We start from the raw sequence: 14,072 nt of genomic DNA, 5'->3' as shown, positions 1-14,072 counted from the left end.
CTCCCTATCTTTGTCTCTCTCTGTCTCTGTGTCTCTGGCTGTCTGTATCTCTCTTGGTCTCTCCCTGTCCCTCTGTCTCTCTCTTTGTCTCTCCTCTCTATCTCATTGTCTCTGTTTGTGTCTCCTCTCTTCGTCTCTCCTCCCCATCTTTCTATCTCTGTGTGTCTCTGTCTCTCTTTCTCGCTCTCTTTCTCTCTCTCTGATCCACTATTCAGGAGAAGCCAGATCAGATATTATGAGCTTCCGTCCCTATGACACCCCCAAGTGCAAAGAACTGGCAGAGGGTCCCGGCCCACAGACAGAAAAGGCCTGAAACCTCCCATCCAAACTGAATCCTACCACTGCTCCGATACTTGTGAATGATCTCCGAGATGGCTCTTGCCTCTATCGAGCTTCAGTTGAGAACACAGCCTCAGCCTCCTTCTAGACCTTGACGGGGAGCCTCCCAGCTGACCTGAGCCTGGACTGTGGTAGAGACACTGTCAGATGCTCAATGATAGGTATTGTAAGTGCTAAGTGAGGCTAATGCTGTCACCCAGCATAGACAGCTAGTACCTCCTTCCAAGCCTGGGTCTGGCCCTACCATCCTCTCTCCCTCACTTCTCTCCTCCCAGCTCACTCTAGCCACACTGGATCTTTTCTCACCTCCTCTCTCGTCAAAGTCTCTTCTGCCTCCAAGTCACTGTGCCTTTGAGCTTGCCCTCAGCATGCTGTTTACAGACAGATGCAGGGCTGGTTCCTCTTGTCCTTCTGCTCAGGGCACAAATGTCCCCAGGGGGGCCCTTTACACCCACCTAGGGGCTCCAGGCCCTCCCTCCTCCAGCACCCTGCTTCATTGCCCTGTAGCACCTGCTCTTCTTTTTCACATGGATTTGTTCATGATTTTGTCCCTTCCACCTCCAGGCTGTGAGCTCCTGGAGGACAGGGACCATGTGGGTGCTTTCAGCACTGCCCTCAGGACTAACATGGGCCTTGCTCAGAGTGAGTGCTGGTGCCACAGTAGCTGACAGAATCATGAGAGGATCTCAGAACCCTCCCGCCTCTGAGAAGCTCCCATTGTGGACGTGAATACCAGTAATCAAAGGTTGCTTTGGACAGGGGAACACCCAGAACGAGCCCTGGGCGACCCTTCCCTGCTCCATTTGCTCCATTGAGCACGAGTGGACACAGGACACCTCTGGTGGTCAGCCCTAGCCTTGCAGCCCCAGGCAGGAAAGCAGAAAGCAAAACACACACCTTTCTTTGTTTGGGGTCCTCAAGGCAGTGGTTCCACCAGGGCCGAAGGCGCAAAGGAGCAGGACCTGCGGGCTCCAGGAGGGACATGAGGGACCTCAGAAGCCTCTCTTGCTCCCTGCTTTCCTTACACTGGCCCTGGCGTGTCCCATTGACTCACAAGGCCTCCTCACCCCAGCCAGGGCAATGACTCCACCTCACTTCCAAAGGAGGAGCCCGAGGCTCCAACAAGGATGGCCTTGTCCCTGGTGCCCAGACAAGTCGACCAGTGCTCTGCCATGTTCTGCACTGCCCGCGGCCCCAGTCCCCAAGCTCTCAGGCTGCCCTCTGCTCAGCAAGGCCTCGAGGGAATGGAATGCATTTTACAAGGACTCAGAGAACAGTGGGTCATGGATGGAGAACGAAGGTCAATAGACTCTTCTACAAGCCTGTGGGACCCTGAGAGTCACCCCATCTATGCACCCCAGAGGCCTAAGATCAGGCCTTCTCTCCTGTAGCCCCTCCCCCCTAGGTTGTCACATCCTAGTTCCCGGTGCCCAGAGTGGTGGACACAGGACGCCAGACCTGGTTCTCTGCAGGCTGCTCTAGGGATGGCCCCAACCCCTGCATCCCCTTGTGCACCTTGGGGACCCCCTGCCCACCAGTCTGGCACCTCTCCCCTTCATGCTATGGGCCTGCGCATGTTGCTAGGGGACCGGATGCCCCTGCCCCATGGCAGAGCTGCCTCCAACCTCTTTCTTCCTTCCTCCTGCCACCTCCCCAGTGTGCACCTACCTTCTGACACAGGGTTGGACAGTCAGAGTGTGTGTATGCTTGTGTGTGTGAGTGTGTCCACGTGGGGATGCGTAGAGGAAAGAGCCCTACATGGGGGACGTTGGCAGGGGTCCCTCAGGACCTTAGGAGCTCTCATTCCCAAAGCTAACCCCTTGGAAGTGTTGAGGCTGGCCTAAGAGCTTGGAATGCTCTCTTCTTCTCTGGACTCTGTCCAACTTGTGGGCCCAGGGCCTGGCTCTGCTCCACCTGGCCTCAGTTTCTCAACTGTCCTGTGAGGGTTGGACACGGAGCAACATCAGCTCCAATGAGCATGGACATGGCCCGGAATCTCTGCCTGCGTGAGTGTGGCAGGGATACCCTCACCGTCTCATAGGCCTCTCTCCTGTGGGGAAACCAGGCCTCCTGTCCATGGTCAGACACACAGAGTGGCCCTGCAGACAGCACTTCTGGGTGACACAGCCCGCAGCACACACGTGTAACACAACGGTCCCCTGGCATGGCTGCTTTCGTCTGTCCCCTCCCCAGCCAACTGCTCGGTGACCCTCACATCCCCTATGTACCAGGAACACGCCACACAAGCCAGGTGGGCCACACGGTGCACAGTTGAGTAGGTTGGACATCTGGGAACGTGAGAGCCACTGAATATACACCGACCTCACTGTCCTGGTCCACACACTGCATCCCAGGGTCCGGCTCCGTACATGGCTGGTCCTGCGGACACGAAGACAGGGGTGGACACAGACCCTGGGCAGGGAGATGTCAGGCCACCCTTTTCCCTCCTCCTCTACACCCCCTCCTGACCACATGAGGTCCAGCCAGTCCCTGCCTGCAGACCTGGCAGGTGTAGGAGGAGCTGAAGGGAGCCCAGCTGGGCAACTATTGGAGGGAATTCCTGTTATTAGGGAGCCCCCTGGGTGCTGAGTGATTGCACCCCATTTTACAGATGAGCAGTGGTCCCAGCGTTCAAGGTCACTCTGCTCTAAGTTACCAAGTCCAGACGTGAACAGGGGACTAGAAATCTTTGCTTTTCACCACCATTGAGCTCAGCATTGACCATCGAGGCCTTGTCTTGCGTTGGGGCTCCCCAAGCCAGGCGACCTCCTGAGTCCAAGCACTTTGGGCACCTTCTTCTCCCTGCTTGAATCCCAACACACCCTCCTGAGGTCAGAGTCACTGACCCCATTTTTCATGGAGGAAACCGAGGCTCCGAGAAGACACCACATGACCTTGCCTGTCACAGAGCTGTGAGGTGACCCAGCTGTGGGTTTGACCCCAGGTCAATCTGACCCTAAAGGCTCTGCTAGCACAGGAGCCTGAGGAGTTTGCCTGTGAGCCCAGCACAGAGGTGAGTCCATCCTGGATGGGGGCTCGGGGGAGGGGCACTGTAGGCTAGGAGCTCTGAAGGGGGTAGGGGCTAGGCAGGGTCCTTGGGGAGGAAGGTTTTTTGGAGGATGGGGTGCGGTGAGAGGTGCACACTGGGGACGGTGTCTGGAGCAGATCACACAGGGCCGTGACTCAGGCAAGGAGTTGGGACTCACTACAGGTTGGGTGGACTTGAACGAGCAGTCTCATCAGAGCCTCAGGCAGTTAGAACCTAGATTTGGAGGGAGCTTGGTGGGCACCTTATCCATCTCCACTCAAGCCCAGATCCCCAAGAACCAACAGGATGAGAAGGCTGCCTCCATTTCCTCCCATGTACAGTGGGCACTGTGGCGGTCGCCTACCTCCTGCCCGGGCTGGGGATGTTGCCTGGAGGGCCCAGAGAGGGCTTCTTGTCAAAGTAGCCATTCAAGACATATCTGCTCAGAGAGCTCTGAGTGATGGGACCAAGGGCATGTCCCACCAGTGGGCTAAAGAAGACGCTCCTGTCCATGTTGCTGTTGTTTATTCCAGGTGGACAGGGATGATGCAGCATCATCCACTGGCTGGATGCAGAGGGCCAACGAGAAGCTATGGTTGAAGAGCCTGAGACACAACGCTTGTGTATGACCAAAGCTGCCACGGGTGTGGTGGAGGCTGAGGAGGAAGAGATGCTGCTGGAGGCCAAGATGAAACCAGAGACCATCGGGGACAAGGGGGCGGTTGATTTCCATAACTGTGGGGGATGGCATGATCAGCAGAGTCTCTGGACTCGGCAGGACACCCTAGGCCGGCATCCAGCTGTTGGGCTTCTTGGCCGCTTTGTAGGTGTCGATGGGTAACACTGGTCCTGGGCAAGAAGGGACTGGGAATGGGCTGTCAGGGAGAATGGGTAGGGCAGCCACCTTCTTTTCCTTGCCATCAGGGGACTCTGGGTCAAAACTCATGCTGCTCTCCTCCACCTTGGAGCTGGAGGAACCAGCCAAGTGCTCGCTGAGCATTGGACAATGTCCCTTCCACTGAGGTCCTGGCCCCACCTGAGGTGTCCCAGCACTTAGATTGGGAGCTGTCCCTGGTCCTGAAGCCTGTGTTGGGGCCTGGAGGCTTGGAGGCTGGATGGAAGGGCTACATTTGCAGAGGTCACGGCCACTGGGTGAGTGGGGACTCTGGGACACCTGAAGTCACAGATGCAAGTGACCCACACCTGGGAAGGTGTGAGGGAGGTGCACAGAGTGCAGTGCCTCAGTGGCAGGCAGGGCTTCATGCCCATGGGCAGCACTCCTTGGTAAAAGTCAGCTAGTCCTTTGGACCCTACAGGGCAGAAGGCACCTAAGGCTGCCAGTGGTCCACGGGAGGCCAGGACAGCCTGCTGACTGGCGGGCATCAGGCCTGCAGCACGAGAGTTTCAAGGTGAAACTGCTCCTGTGTAGCCTGGGCCAGCAGGTTGGACAGAAAAGATGGCCACTTGGTTTTTGTCACTCTAGTCTGTACATGCTCATCTCCCCAGCTAGCCAGACCCTGGGAAGGGTGGCCCTGTGACTGAACAGCACTAGGGACTGAGGAGAAGGTGCCCTTGGCAATATCGAGTCCCTCTTCTTCATGTGAAGCAGGGTTGAGCTGGCTCCATGCCTGACCTCACCCCCTTGGTGACGGTGGGCTTCTCCAGGTCAAAGTCATACTAGGCATTGGGTTCATGGAACTGAACACATTGGCATCCTCAGGGGTCTTCAGCATGGGGGGAGGGGCCAAAGGAGGGTTGGCTGTGCTCAGGACAGCCACACCAGTGACAGGGAAATGCACAGAGACAGGAAGCAGATCAGTGCTTGTCAGGGGGTGGGGGAGTGGATATGGGGGCATGGCTGCTTCATGGGTACAGGGGTTCTGGTGTGGTGATGCAATGATCTGGAACTAGATAACAGTGACGGTACACAACATAGAGGATGTAGTTAATGGCCGGCCCTGAACTGTACAACTTTAAGTGATGAAAACACTAAACTTTATTGAATCTAAATTGGAACACATAAAACATAAGAAATCATAAAACATAGAAAAGAGAAAAGACATCCTGCCCTCACAGGCAAGGTGAAGGACAGCTCTGGGGTGGGGCTGGAGCCGGCCGGGCCTTAGTTGCTGGCGATGAGGGTGGTGCTGCAGCTGCCCTAGTGCTGGAGCCACTGCTGTGGCTGATGCTGGAGATACCACCAGCTCTGGCTGTGCAACTGTCCCAGGAGCTGGACTTGATCTGGGGCTGGAGCTGAGTCTGTCTCAGGCGATGGTGCTAGACCTGCCTCTAGAATTGGCTCCAGTGCTGAGACCGACTCTAGCTCTGCATTCTTGACAGATTTGGTGCAGGAGCCAGTGATGGAAATGGCTGCTGCTCTGGAGCTGGTCAATTGTGGGAGCTGGAGGGAGCTCTAGTTCTGGAGCTGGCCGCAACTGAGCTCTAGAGCTGGTGCCAGAGCTGTCACTAGTCCACAGCTGGAGTAGGATCTGGTGCTATGTGGCTCTAACTTTGTAGGTTGAGGTAACTCTGGCTCTGCTGCTGGTGACCGAGACTTCTCTAGCTCCACAGCTGGTAAACAGCATTTCGTGACCTTTGGATGGGGTCAGTGACATCACCAACCAATCATGAGCTGTCCATCAAATGGTGGGAGCACTCTAGCAAATAACATATATTACATTAGTGTTATTTCATCTCAGTTCTAGTTACATATTTATTTTAAATATACTTAGAAGGAGAATAGAATAATAGAAACCATTTATTCTTTGCTCAGATTTAACAGAGCACACCTTATTGATGTTGTTTTTTAAGAAATATTACATAAACAGTAGAAGGCACCATTCTTCTTCCTCTCTCTTTCCTCCCCAAAGGTAACTACTGTCTTGAAGTTAATAGATGTGTTCTATACTCATTTTCTTTTGCAAAAAGACAGTTGTCCCCAATTTGCTGAGATTTTTTTATGTGTCTATCAAAGATATGCTTCTGAGCAGATGCTGTTAAAAACTCTGTCTTTTCAAAGTAAAGATGACAAGTCAACCATTAGTTGAGAAAGTACCTGCTTTTTAGACATCATTTTTAAAAGAGAAGTTTCAAAATATCTCCGTCATGTTACCATTGATCCTCCCTATTTGGAAGAGTTACATTCTATCAATTTTTAGCAAACACTGCATGAGCCAGACTGAACCAGTGCTCCTAGAGGAAGGACAAGGTTTGGTTTCTGCAGCCTTTGGTCGTGACATGTTTGGGAACCTATCAACGCATAGCCTTGTTTTATGTTTGTCTCTTTTGAAAAGACCATATTTAGTACAGACTGTAGACACATTATTTGAACTCCCAGCCAATATCACTATCCATAACCCATGCCTGAAGGAAGCTCATCTAACACAAGTGTTTTCTACATATGGCCCATCACAGGCTTCTTGTGCATAGAGACACTACACAACACTTCAGCACTATGTTTGCGGATCATTACAAAGAGGAAAAACAGCAGCAAGAAGCAAAAAAGGTGAAAAAGGTACCATTTAATAGACTAGGAAAAGGACACTTGTTGACCTGAGAGCTGAAACAAGAGTGTCACCTTGTTCTACCTCAGCTGGGAATGTGCGCCTCAGGCAACTCCAACTTTCTGCCACTTTGCACCCGTCCAGGAATTACCAGGGAAAACACAGTGTGTGTTGGGTTTGGATTCACCTGTAAATTTTAGTGACTAGGTGAATTCACGAATATCAAATTACTGAATAAGGAGGATTGACTCTGTTCTGTTGCCAAAAACAATGAGTGTATGAAACTCATACTTCAGAACTTAAACATGGAAAGCTTTCTAATCTGCTTTAAAATCTACATAAGAGTTTCATTGTTTTGAGCCATTTGTTAAAAATGTCAAAAACATCTTCTGATTGGTTTAAAAGAACAACTGATTGACCTCAGGAATGGCTGTGTGTACTCACCATCTCTGATTTCTCTCATTCTCTCTTGACCCCATTCCAATGAACCCCCACCACTCCACTACAACTCTTTTTTCCAAGGTCACAAGTGACCACCACATTGCTAAATCCTACAGTTATTTGTCAGTCTGTGATTTACTTGATCTACCAGCACTTGACATAACTATTCACTATGTATGTTAATAAAGTCTGGTAATAGCCAATAAATTATTTTGGGACAATCACATATTCATTTGACAAAATATTAATAAATATTCTATTTGGTCTCATACCACTCCTTAAAAATCAACTCCAAATCTGAATATAATAAACAATAAAAGTGTAATGAATATTAAAAGTATTAGATTGTTTTTAAAAGATTATAGAACATCTTTATATCTTGGATAATAGACAGTCTTGCTAAACGAGACTCAGAAAGCAGAACTCTAGTCGATAAGATTCATAAAACTAACTACAGCAAAATACAACTTTGTAAGACCAAAGGCACCGTAAATTAAGTAAAAAAACAGAAGAAAACACTCCAACATGTAATCAAGGGTTTCTCTGCAGACTATATGAAGAACACCTGTAAACTAATGAGAGACAAACCATCTAGTGGAAGTGTGGCAAAGGATACGAACAGCCAAACAATTCTCACTGGAGGAAATATGAAATGCCAGTAACCAAGAAGTGTTCAACCTTCCCAGAGATGACAGAAATACAAAATAAATCAACAAAGAGACATGCCTTAGATATCAGATTGACAAACATTTACAAAGTTTGTTTCAGGTGTTGGTTACGTGGAAAAATGAATCCACTCATACAGTACTGAAGAACTGAAGAACTTTTGGAGAACAAATTGAAAATACCTGTTGAATTTTTCAAATGAGCATTTTCTATGACTCAGCAGTTCTGTTTATTAGTATCTGCCCAGGAGATACCTTCACACAGATGCAAAAAGAAATTATTATGAAGAAAATATTATGAAGAAAATATTATGAATATTATGAAGAATATTCTTCATAATATTGTAATAGCAAAAAATGGGGACAACCCAAACGTGCACAAAAAGAAGAATGGTTCAACAAGATGTAGTTTATTCATAGTAACGTGTCAGAGTGACAAAGAATGGAGTAGATCCAAGCAAATTGTTACAGAAGTATCTCCCATATAGTTTTGGGTGAAAAGAGGAGGCTGCAGAATGAGGTGCATATTATACCATTTTCTTTAAACACACAAAACAAAAAGAAAAGAATATTTTTTCTACAGCAACAGATATATGGGGGGCTGTGGTTAAAGGAGCCTTTAGCTTGATCCATATATAACTTTTAATTAATTAATGTTTTACAAAGGTACTGCTTCATATATTATTTGTATAATGAAAAATTAAAATACATAAGACTAATTAAGTTCATTCTTTCCTACTAGAGAATTTCAGCTACCCCAAAGTAACTAAGAAATCAGAAGGTCCACAGGAAAATGTCAGCATAGGTGGGGGACAACTGAGCTTGGCTAACATGAGCAGACATTTTTCACACATTAGGGGAGCTGATATTTTGCTGTAGGACCATCTTTGCCATGCAAACCTTGGGACAAAAGTGCAAGTATTTGCCAGGATACAGCCAAGATATAAAACCAACCAGGTCTTGAAAATAAAACGGAAAATCCAAGTTGTCACTCTAAATCTACCTCTTCATTGGCCAAAACCAGCTTTGAAGCTGTTTTAGCCTGTTTCTCCACGAACAAGAGCCACAAAATTGACGGGCCAGCATCACCACCTCGTGGCTCTGCTTCCCATCGCAGGGTTCATCACCATACCCTTTGGCCCCCAAATCTCAAACCAAGAGTTCTGTCTTTTGGATATCCCTTCAAAGTTAAATGTTTTAGAAATACAAGAGACCCAAGTAGGGTTATGGATTTTTTAATTCTGACAAGTCAAGATTTTCTAAGAGACTACTATCTATCATCATTGCCAGTTTGTAAAAGAACAGTATTTAAAACCAAGAAATCAGAAAGGTCATAAACTCATATCAGAAGACAGTCCTGCTTATCAAAGAACAGTTGAAAGTGGTATACACATTTCATAAATACATAAATATCCCATAACTATATTAATAATTATGATCATTAGTTAGGCTGTTAAATAGGTCAACTTGACCAGGCCATGAGGTGCCCAGATCACTGGCTAAACGTTATTTCTGAGGGTGTCTGTAAAAGTGTTTCTGGAAGACATTAGCAGTTGAATTGGTGGGCTGAGTAAAGCAGATTGCCCTCTCTGTTGTGTGTGGGCCTCATCCAACCTACTGAGGGCCTGAATAGAACAAAAATGCCGAGGAAAGTTGAATTCTCTTTCTCTCTGCCTCTCTCTCTCTCTCTCTCTCTGCCTGAAGGTTTGAGCTGGGACATCAGTCTTCTCCCGCCCTTGAACTGGAACTTATACCATTGTTATTCCTGATTCTCAGGCCTGTGGACTCAGACTGGAACTACACCTCCAGCCTTCCTGAGTCTCCAGCTTGCAGAAGGAAGGTCATGGCACTCCTATGTCTCCTAGTGGTTCTGTTTCTCTGGAGAATGCCGATTAACACAATCATATTTACATATTCCTCCTTTATCAGTCTGTGTGTCAGCTTTATCAATAAAGGAAGAGCTGGAGACAAGGTCTTGTACATAGATACTTAATTTGGGAGGTACCAGGAGTGAGAGAGCAGGGAGGGGTCATGAGTAATACTGTCCTTCTCATGGAGAGGCAGCCTTCCTTTGATCCTCATTGATCAGACTGGCCAGACGGCTCTGTCAGGTTCCAGGCACCCTCAGGAAACCACTGCTTGTCTGTCCTCACTCCTCCTTGTACATGGCCTGAAAATTGGCTCAGAGAACTTATGCAATTCACCAGAGATGTACTCAAGTCGGTCTGGCAGAAGAGGCATTGAAAAACAGGCTGACACATGTTCTGGTTCCTTTTACATCAGATTTTATTCTTCCCTTTACTCACTTATTCTTTCAATAAAAAATGTATCAATATCTACCATGTCTTAATAATGATAGCAACATTTATTGAGCGCTTACTATATGCCTGGTACTGTTACTGTTTTATAGGTATTATTTCATTTAATCCTCACAACAGTGTTATGAGGTAAGTGCTTTTAGTATCCCCCATTTTACAGATAAAGAACAAAACACAGAGAAGTTAAATAATGTGCTTGAGGCCACACAGTCAAGAAATGGTGAAACTCAAATATGACTCGGGGGTTTTGGGCTCCTTCCTAACTGCCAGATGTCAACTGTGTTTCAGCTGCTCTGCTTCCAGGTTTCAGGCTCGTGATGGGGCATAGAGAGGAAGAGAATGCACACCGGGAGACAGGTGGGTGCCATCCCAACCCAACACAGTAAGTCAGATGGAAGTGGGCACCCAGGTGCCATCAGAGCATGGAGGGGTACTCTCACCCCAGAAGTTGGGGCCACTGAGCTGACTCTTGAATGACAGAAAGTGGAGAAGGGGTGATGTAAGTTGGGGAGGAGTCCAGATAGCAGAAATAACAGAAGAATACCACTGGGAACACCACAGAAGTATAATGGTTTCAAATTTCAGTGCACACGCTCAGGTGGCAAACCATGCCATTGTCTTTTTTCTTTGGGACCTTAAAGTCTATTAGGATCCCCCATTCTCTAGGTGTCAGAAATAATCTCCTTCAATTCAGAGGCTGAGTCCACCCTGGCCTGGGACCATGTCCTCAACTGGGGTCTTCTGTGGAGCCATGGTATGTATCTGCATGGAGGACAAAGGTGGAGAAACCATCATTACTCATCATCAGTCCACATGTTTCTGCTGACACTGCCCACAAGGGGTCCTTGACACAGAATACCGACTTGCTTAGTAAGCCTGTCTTATCTCCTGCTTCCTTGACCTTCTGGCCTCCTTCAGTGATGGCTCTCTCTCTGCTCTCCTTCACTGACAAGCTTCTCCAAAGACTCTCATCACCATGTCTCCACTTCTTCCCCTCCCAGTCTTCATTCACTATTCAACACACAGTGATGTGTATTCTGTTCCTACAACACACCCAAAAGATTCTGCTAAGATCGCCACTGGGACCCACGTTGTTAAATCCAATAGATGCTCTTCTCTTCATCTTAGCTGATTTCCCGGCTATATTCAACTTTCATGACCCGACACTTTCCTACTTTTCTTTCTACAACGTTGACCACCTCCAAAAGTCATCCCTGATTTTTCTCTCATCTCCTTGATTTTACCTCTCCCCAAACATTTAATCTATCAACAAGTTCTATCAATTGTATTGTCAAAAATTACACATCAAGTCTATCAAATTCTCTGCAGTTCCGCTGCTAACACAGTGGCATATGCTACAATTCTCTCTCCTCTGGATGAGTGAAACAGCCTCTTCACTCATCTCTCTGCTTCCACACTTGCCTCCAACAATCCAGTCTCTGCACAGTAGACGTGGCATCCTCAGTTCTGTGCAACATCTCATGTCTGGCTCCAGGAAAATTCAGTTCTGTTTTTCTTATGAAAATCTTTGGTTTTGTAAGATATCCTTGATGTTTCCTGGCATATAGTTTTATTTATCTTCATTTTTACTGTCAAAAGACACATATAATCACACACACACACACACAGAAACTCTCATTAAGGGCCTATTACTTGTAAATCACTAGCTTGATATAGTGAGACATAAAAAGTAACCTCATTCTTTTAAAAAGTAACTTGATAACAGGGACTCTGGCTTAAGGAGCTCATGAATTGGTTGGAGAAAAAAATAAAACAATGAAAATGTAAGCAAAGAGAAAAAGGTGTAAACAACAGTCCACCATAAAATATCATCACAAGATGGCACAAGATTAGTTGCCAAATTAAATATGAACAAATTATTTGCTACAGAAATTCACAGGAAGGAAAATACTGGAAGCTGGACTGGAAAGAAAAAACTTCAGGGAAGACAGAAAATAAATTTGAATTGGCCCCTGAAGAATGAGTAGGATTTATAAAAGCGCAAAGAATTAAAAAGTCATAAAAGCTCAAGTAAACTAGTTTTGCTAAAGAAGAAAGTATGGTTTACTGAGTCATCAGAAAGAAGGCTCACAACAGAATGAGGTCAGCTCAGCGAGGACCATGAATGCCAGGGTGAGAAGTCTGACTGATTTTATAGGCAATGAGAGCCACTTAAGCATTCGATGTAGGGCTTCCCATGATCAATGTGGTACTTTAGGAAGATTATTCTGGCATGGTGTGAGACTGAAGGATGAGAGGAAGCTGTCACTAATCCAGTCAGCCTCCCTATAGGGAGCTCTCATTTTTTTTTTACATAAGCTTTGTGAACAGTTATCCTCCAACAACAGTTTCTGGATGAGCATCTCCAGGATGGTCATGGCTGCACGTTATCTTGTTTAATTGGAAGAGACCACAGATAACTAAATCACAGGCTGACACATTTATGATGAGACTGAAGAAGACAAGTCTTTACTCAGCCTGTGTCCACTGGGAAAGCAGGAGGTGCCCTCCACTCTGCTCCCTCCTCCCCTACATCCAGACAAAACACCAGCATCTCCAGGCCACCTCCCTTTGTTCTAGTCAGGTTCATCTGATGCTGTTCCTTACCTTCTCCTTATATCTGACGTCACTGCTCATGCTATTAGGTCCTAAGACTTTGGGACTTCAGCTCCTTTGGCCTTGCCTTTCTTTGGCTGTGACAGCAATGGTCATCTCTTTACAGCTGAGACAAAGACCAGTTATTTGCATCCTTGGCCTCTCTTTTAGGGCTTCATCCTCTGGGGCAGATGTTACAGAAAGAAGAATGCCGAAATGCTTTTGCTATGTGATGACAATAAGTTATTTCTACTCTTCAAAGCCCTGTAGATCTATGGGCAGGTCTGTGCATTCCGTAGAACAATATCTTGAGAATGAAGCTCAAAATGCACTCACTCCCATTCTGTGCCAGGCATAAAATATACCCACCAGCAGAAAATTAGGGGATTGCAACTCCAACACTTCAGTCTCAGACTTACCTTTAGTTTATTAAACACTTTAAAGGATATAACAGTTAATCATGTATCTTCCTCCTCAAATATTATCAATATCTCCTAATATTTCCAAATAAAATCCTTTGGGAGGAAAGAAACTAATACTTTGGGGGATGTCTTAGGTACCAGGCCCTCTTCTAAGCAGTTTTCATACATTATTTATTTCATCTTCTAAACAACACTTTTAGGTGGGTACTATCCCTGTTTTACTGATGAGGAAACTAATGTTGAAGAAGGTTAAGTAACTTGGCCAAGGGAACACAGAATGTAAAGAGTGGATTCAACCTAGCCCCATCTTCACTGTACCACCCGGCCCACTCTGCCTTCACATGACATTCAGGCTCCGAAGAGTGTGGCCCCAAACTGCCTCTCCAATCTAGTACACATTTTCCCATCTTTTATTTTGTTATATATAAATCACAGTTGTTTGTCCAATCTAATTTCATGATTTCAAAAACCTAACATCATAGAAAACCAACCAGCAACAGTTGCTAAGCTGAAATACACATACTTTACAACCTAGCAATTCTACTCCTAGGTAAATACCAAGAGAAACATGCACATATGTTCATCAAAGACAGGTACAGTACTTAGAGCAGCACTACTCACACGAGTCAAAAACAAAAACATGGGCATAACCCAAATATCTATCTACAACAGAAGGGACAAGTATTTCTACAAGGAAAATATAAATAGCAATGAGAATAAACTGTAGCCATACACACGTATGAATCTCACAAACATAATGC

This window comes from Diceros bicornis, chromosome 31 (genome assembly GCF_020826845.1).
Source record: "Diceros bicornis minor isolate mBicDic1 chromosome 31, mDicBic1.mat.cur, whole genome shotgun sequence".
Taxonomy (NCBI): domain Eukaryota; kingdom Metazoa; phylum Chordata; class Mammalia; order Perissodactyla; family Rhinocerotidae; genus Diceros; species Diceros bicornis.
The sequence above is the reverse complement of the archived record's forward strand: the minus strand, read 5'-3'. Positions refer to the sequence as shown.